The sequence below is a fragment of the Parus major genome, chromosome 1, assembly GCF_001522545.3.
Source record: "Parus major isolate Abel chromosome 1, Parus_major1.1, whole genome shotgun sequence".
NCBI classification, from domain to species: Eukaryota; Metazoa; Chordata; class Aves; order Passeriformes; family Paridae; genus Parus; species Parus major.
This window is the reverse complement of record NC_031768.1, coordinates 80,954,232-80,961,399: the sequence shown is the minus strand read 5'-3', so window position 1 is coordinate 80,961,399 and position 7,168 is coordinate 80,954,232.

Below are 7,168 nucleotides of genomic sequence, written 5' to 3'. Positions count from 1 at the left end.
GTTTTCAAATTCAGCCATGAACAGATTTTCCAACTCAGAATATTTCAGCCCAAATGATTAAACTGTAGTAAGGAAAAAGGTATTATGCCATGAAGTGACTAGACTCTGGCACATGACAGAGAATGCCTCTGTGCTATTCTCATCTTTGCCACAGAACAACTACAGACCTCTGGGCAGAGTTGTGCCCTTGTTTCTTCAATTGTTCTCTCTATGAATGGTACAAGCAGGCACCGTTTCCATTCCACTCCTGACAAAAGATCTCATCTATTTCACAGAGCCATGCCAAAAATTCTGGTTTTATGCAAAGGAGGCTGAACTTCACCTCAAGCCTGCTCCAAATCAGTTTTCTCTTGTCTTCTCTGTCTTTCTCATCCCCTTATACAATCTTTTTCACTTTTGATCTTGAGCATCACATTTCCTTTGTACACTAGAACCGATGACCTACAAAACATATATTCAGAAGCAATCCTCTTGGCACATCAAACCTGAGAAGTTTATCATTAAAACACAAAATTATTTCAGTTGAAAGAGACCTTTAAAGATCACCTAGTCCAAATCCTCTGCCATTGGCAGGAACACCTTTCATTAGACCAGGTTGCTCAAAGCCCCATCCAGCCTCAAATTATTTCCAATGATGAACACCTTGAACATCTTACATAAGTCTTAATTAGAATTGTCTATTGGGATAGGAGTGATTTCAGTTTTGCACATTACCTGTAGATACTGAGAATAATTTCATTTTGGGGAAAAGAGGTATCTCAAGAGAGTCTGAAACTCTGATGCAGCTCTGACCTTGAACTGGTGGCTGAGAGGCCATTTCTTCATGGCTGGATGTGTTCCTCATGTCCTTGGCCACACATAGGTGATGTTGACAGGAATTTGTTGTGCAGCTCTCTCAGAATGACTTCTTCATTTATCCTGTAAATGGAGACAGCAGTTACTAGGTGCTTCATAGCTTCAAGCTCTTCCACAACTCAAAACATGTAATATTTTTCATTTTAGAAAGAGTATAGATTGTAAACCAGGAAGGGCAGATGACTGTACATTTGAATTTCTAATACCCAAACTTCCATTTGGCCTGGACAGGGAAGCTGAAGTAGCCAAAACCTGATTACTAAAAATTTATAGCAAGCTTGCTATAAATCTTATCCTTTGTTGGGCAAACCTATTGCCCTTAATGTGAGAAACAGTGTAACAACCTCATCAGGAATATTAATTCCATACTCTGCATATCTGTTACCTAAAGTCAGTAAAACTATTGAAAAGGAACATTATAGCCTTAAACTGGATTGATTGCTGAGGAATCAGCATAACATTGGAGTGAGGAATTTCTGCTTCCTTCGTAGAATAAAATCTAAATCTGTAGCATTTGTTTATTCATCCCCATTTACAATCCCCGTAGCAAACCAAGCTGGAGGTCAGCAGTGCCTTTGTTCACCTGGTTTGTGAGCTCGTGGCCAGGAACAAAAGAACTTTCATTCATGTATGGTACCAACAGAGGGGACAAATCTCTTGTTGGGGAAAACAATCAGAACTTGAATGACATCAGCAGAGATTTGATTTCAACTGAATATCAACTAGCATAGAGCGTTTTGGAGGTTGCTGACAAATGAGTCAGATATTTTTGTAGTAAAACCACTCCTAAATTATAGCCATGCTAATGGGAACTGAATTTACCTAAATGTGTATGAGTGGATGTGTGTATGTGTATGGTAAACTCAGAAACTCTGTCATAGCTGAGAAACTTTCTCAGCTATCTACTGAGCAAAGTGTCTCCTGGGGATTGAAGGTCAGGCATGGCTCTCCTTCTCTGGCAGTTTAGACACTTCCTGGGTGAGATGGCAGAGCTCCTCAGTGTAAACTGCAGTACCTGGAACAGGGGAGAAAAATGACCTCATCTAACTCCGTTATGCAACAGCCCATATGACTCTGCAGTCATTTCTGATGGTCTGTGGCATTTAGCAGTTGGCTGTAGCGTGTCTAACCATTACAGGATTGCTGAGAAGACAAATGTCCTTACAGGCAAATGTAGCTAACAGCACGATGGGTTGCAGGGCAGATGGATGAAATGAGCATCTAGAAATGAGCAGCTGCTACAGTGACATGTCTCCCTTGACACAACCTCGCCAAACCAGGATGACGGTACCCTCTGCGTGTGAAGGAGCTCTAAGTGGAGATGTTGCCATGTCTCCACTTGTCTTGAAGCAAACAGTGTACCTTTCTGAAGCTCATCTGTTAAATTTTTTAAGATCCCAGCTGGATTTACATTAACCTGCAAAGAAATATATTTGCTCTGTTTCCTGGCTCAGAAACACTTGATCACTTTGTGAAAAACTCTTAGTTCTTGTATAACCTACTCAAGTAAGAAGATCTGTGGAAACAATGGTCTGCAAGCTGTTCCCATGATACAGAGCACTGGGGTTGGGTGGGTGCTGTTCATGCCTTCATGGCAATGCATCAATGTCTGTGTGATCTCAAAACACTAAAACCCCACTGTGCAATCTAAGGCAAAGCATTTTGGACTCCATCAGAATTTCTGAGCAACATCAGGAGATGTGAAAAACTGTTTCCCTGGGAGCTGTCAGACATTTCCATAATGACTTGTAAATAAAATCACAGTGACTTTTATGAACTTGTTTATGAAGTTGTGCCAGCTTCTCCATTACAACTGTGTCCTTCAGGATCTTTGCCTGTCTGGGATGGAGTTACCTTTTTTTCCTAACAGCCTGTGTGGAGCTATGCTTTGAAGCTGTGGCTGAAATAGTGTTGGTAACACAACAGTACTTTGGTTGTTCCTGCACAGAGCTTACAAAGCATCTGTGGTTTTCTCTCTTTCCTCCTCTGCCCACCTCAGCCAGCAAGTTGGCTGGGGGTTGGCAAAGGATTGAAAGGGACAGTTGATTCTAGCTGACAGAAGGGATATTCCATACCATATAACATCATGCTTAGCAGAAAAAGCTCAGGGGGAAGAAGAACGGAGCACGTTAAGAAGAAATTCTTCACTGTGAGAGTGGTAAGGCACTGGAACAGGTTGCCTCATCCCTGGCAGAGCTCAAGCCCAGGTTCAATGGGGCTCTGAGCAACTTTGTCTAGTGGAAGGTGTCTTCCCATGGCAGAGGGTAGGAACTAGATGGTCTTTAAGGTCCCTCCCAACCCAAGCTAGTCTGTGGCTCTGTGATTCTGTGAAGCTATGTTCGTGGTTACAGCATTTGTCTTCTCAACTAAAGATGAGGTCCTCCTTACCAAAGAAGTAGCAAAACATTTTCCCGCCAATGGGAAGTAGTTATAAAGTCATTTTTTTCCTCTACTTTGCCTGTGCACAAAGCTTTTGCTCTCCCCATTAAACTATTACTAGATCTAACCACAAATCTCCTCACCTTCTTTCTGTTTTGTCCCCATCCCATGAGGGAAGGGAGTCAGAAAGCAGCTGGGTAGGTGTCTAGCACCTAGTTAGCCAGGGTCAACCCACAACAGTCTGTTCCAAGCACAGCATGGGGACTGAGAGAAGGGGTTTGAGCATTCTGTCAGCAGTTAAGAGTTGTTAAGTGGCAGGTCGTGTGCTGGTCGTGCAGCTTGTGTTCTTTACTGTATATTACATTCTGAGGCTGTTTCTGCTGTTTGCTGTGGTGCTTACTGCTTTACTTCACTGTGCCTGGACACCTTTTGAAAAAGGCAATGGCTGTGTGCCAGAGCTGGCGTGTGGCCCTAGCACTGATGCTCCTCTTGTGCTGTGTGAGCTCCCTTGTGAGAAGCATTAGGGATTACACCTCCCTCTGCTCCTCTGGGACAGATCCTCTGCTCCTCTGGGATGGATGTGTCCAGCACTTCAGCAGGGGCTCCCAAGTTCCCTGTATGTCATCACACATGCGGTTTGATCATATTCTCTAGCACTGTTGGATTGCTGTTGGGCTTGTGGAACCTTGCTTCGTCCTGGCACAAGAGCAAACAACTTGTTGGTGGGGTGACAAAGAAATGTGCACCAAGGTGGCCAGTCAGTGCTGGCAGGGTTTGTGGGAGGATTTGGGAAGGTGCCTAGAACAGTTCTCACCTTCGGTAGCCTGAGATTTTACGCTTGAACAGGCACATAAACCTGTTGAGCTGGCTCACCACTTGAAGGAAGGTGCCTTGCCTAACCCAATGAGATCCAACTTTTGGCAATGTTTTTGGGCTTGGCCTGTGCCTACTGAGCCTCAGCCCAGCACCATCAGAGGAGGCAGGATGAGGGAGTGACAAAGTCACTAAGGAGGTGGAAATCACTCGGGTCATAAACCTCAAGTTTTAAAGGAGCTGCAAGATCTGTGGAAAAATTACAGCCACAATCCAGATGAGCAGATTGCTGCCTAGTTGCTCCAATGTCAGGATACTGGGGTCTGCTGTCAGGAGTTAGCCAGCAAGCCAAGCAGCTGGGATGCCTAAGTAGTGACACCGGGACTGACAAAGGGAACCCTTTGGACATAATTCCTGTTGACGATGAAGGACAGTTACTCTCTCAAGGATGACTTGCTACAATGCCTGGGTCAGTGAACCACCACTGTAAAAGGCATCCAATGTTCAAGGGAAGTAGAGGCGGTGGGGCTGCACCCAGTCCATGTGCAGAAGGTGTACATAACTCATCAATGTTGTATGCAAACACCATGGGGCTGATGCACTGGACAGACCCCAAACCACTAACTGCAGAGTGACTGTTCCAGTGGCTCCTGGGACTCAAAGAGAACTTCACCTCCTCCCCCTGACCAAAGGTCTAGGTCTCCGCTGCCAGAGATGTCCTACAGAGCTGTCTCTATCCTGTCAGAGGGAAAGGGGGATCCAGGGCATGCCGTGCCAGACTGTGGTTCCTCCTACACAATCAGGACAATGAAGAAGGGGAACAATGTGCCCACCTCAAATCTAGAAGCCCACATGCATGGACTGCAAGGAAAACCACTGCTACAAAGTACCCATCCAAGAATGCTGGTTTGATGGCCTGGCATGCGATCCACAGACGTAGAAGGCTTTGTTGGACACTGCTGCACAGTGTACCCTAAAATCATCAGATTACAAGTGAGGAGAATCCACCTGGATTTCTGGAGTGACCTAGACTGGGGATGTCAGGGTCAGTTATCTGTAGCTTAGTGAGCTCATGAAACATCACGACATCTAGGGAAAGATGCAATATGTGGGTGGGCTAATGCTTGATTGGTGCACTTGACCACCAAAGTGTCACACAGGTGGTAGATGGCAGTTCTATGAAGGGCCAGGACAGGGTAATTCAGAAAGATGGGCAAGAGGAGCATCAGGCAATAAGTACCAAAGTCTTTTTTCTCTAACTAATTTCCACACTAGAATTGTATTGACTTGGTCTGCATGCAGAATCTACATAGTGAGATTTCACAATGGTGAGATGCTGATGCAGGGTTTGGGCTTCACAGTACCACAGGATTATTACAAAGAACAAGCAGTAGCCTCTGCTGACACAAGTCAGCTTGGTTCCATGGACTGCAGCCACCTCACTGACTTAGACAAGACTTAATCAAATATATCTGTGATAACTCTTTTATTATTCCTTCCCACTGGGGTCTCAGTGCTATTCAAGACACTGACAAGGATGAAAATCAACATCATATCAACCACAGCTTCAAAGTCTGTCTGTCCACAGCCCATACTCCATCTAAATCTAATTTGATAAGATTTATCTGAGCCTGATGTAAATAAATTAGTGATGCAGAGCACTGACCTATCCTACCCCAGGCTCCCATGCCCCACCCTGCACGTTTATTTGGAAGGTAATCTAATTTGCTGCAAATGTGCTTATCTAGATGAAAAACAAATTGTGATAGGTACCTTAGGAGGAAGAAAGCTTTCCAGGATGCATGCCTCAGTGAATTCTTTTGTATGAGGAATACAGAATGTATTGTACTGTTGTTGTTGATCTGCACTGGAATTATTCACCTGCTCCCCACTCTTTGTCTCCATGTGTTTGTGAAGCACAGTTAAGCTCCTAAGCTCCAGTCAGTTCAAAACTAGGTAGAAGCTGCTAGGTAACAACCTCCTGCCTGCAAGGTAGCTTAGGCAAATGAGAGAGAAATCCTGAGAGATGTTTGCTAGCATGATGTTGAAGCACAAAGAGCCCACTGAGTAGCCACGAGTGGCATAGCCCAGCTTTGTAATGCAGAGGAGTCAGAGCACAACACATTGACCTGAGTAAGAGACACTGTGGGGGTCTCATGTTCCTAAATATATACAATCCAAACCAGTGCTGAAAAAATTAGAGGACAAAATCATGACTAATAGCAACTATCTTCTAGATGCAAGCTGGCAGGCCGTTCAGTCTTGCTCACCTTTCCCTCCCAAGCTGTATCTTGCACTTTGGCTTTGTCTCACCAGTGTGGTAAGAGAAGGATCAGAGCCAGTTCTGCTTCCCAGCAATGCCCCCCTCTTACCCCATGAGGTGAAGCAGAACAGAGCTGGGAAGGAGGTGCGATGCTGGATGCTGAGGAAGGGATGATAGATGGATGGTCCCAACACCAGGCAGAGGATGCACCTTGTTATTTTCCCTCCTTCCAACCATCTCACTGGTTTCAGCACTTTTCTCTTGGCAGTCCACATTCACTCACCTTCCCTATTTTCATCTGTTTCAGAGAAGATCCTTCTACCCTAGAGAATCCTTGCAGAGTATGGCAGCATGAAAGTAATCCCTGCTGCAGACCTTCACCCAGACAAATGGACTGATAATATAGAGATGTGTGAGTTGTGTGAGTGTAAAAGCTGTAGAATAGCCAGTTGAGAGCACATGGCTACACATATCATAGTGGAGGACAGCATAGAGGCTGTCCTCCACGGAACGTGTACAAATGAAAGTAAGAGCAGAAGAGGGAATTAATCAGGACAGTCCCGTCGTCAATCCATCCGGCTGTAGGCTGCTGCCCTCCTATGGCAAGCTGGGACAGCAGTCCTGATGCCCGAGAAGCTCTCTGAATTGCTGAAACATAAAGAGCTCAGCTGCTGGTTCCAGCTGACAGAAATCACAGCTTCCAAACACCCAGATTGCCATCTCGCTGTTTGTCTGAAGTAGAAAATCAGCACCCTGGGGCACTCAGCCTCTTTGCGCCGCCAGGGAGGTTTTTTTGGATGGAAAGAACTGTGTGCTGCTCAAGGAGCACATTTGCCATCCTGAGCCTGCGTGTGACAC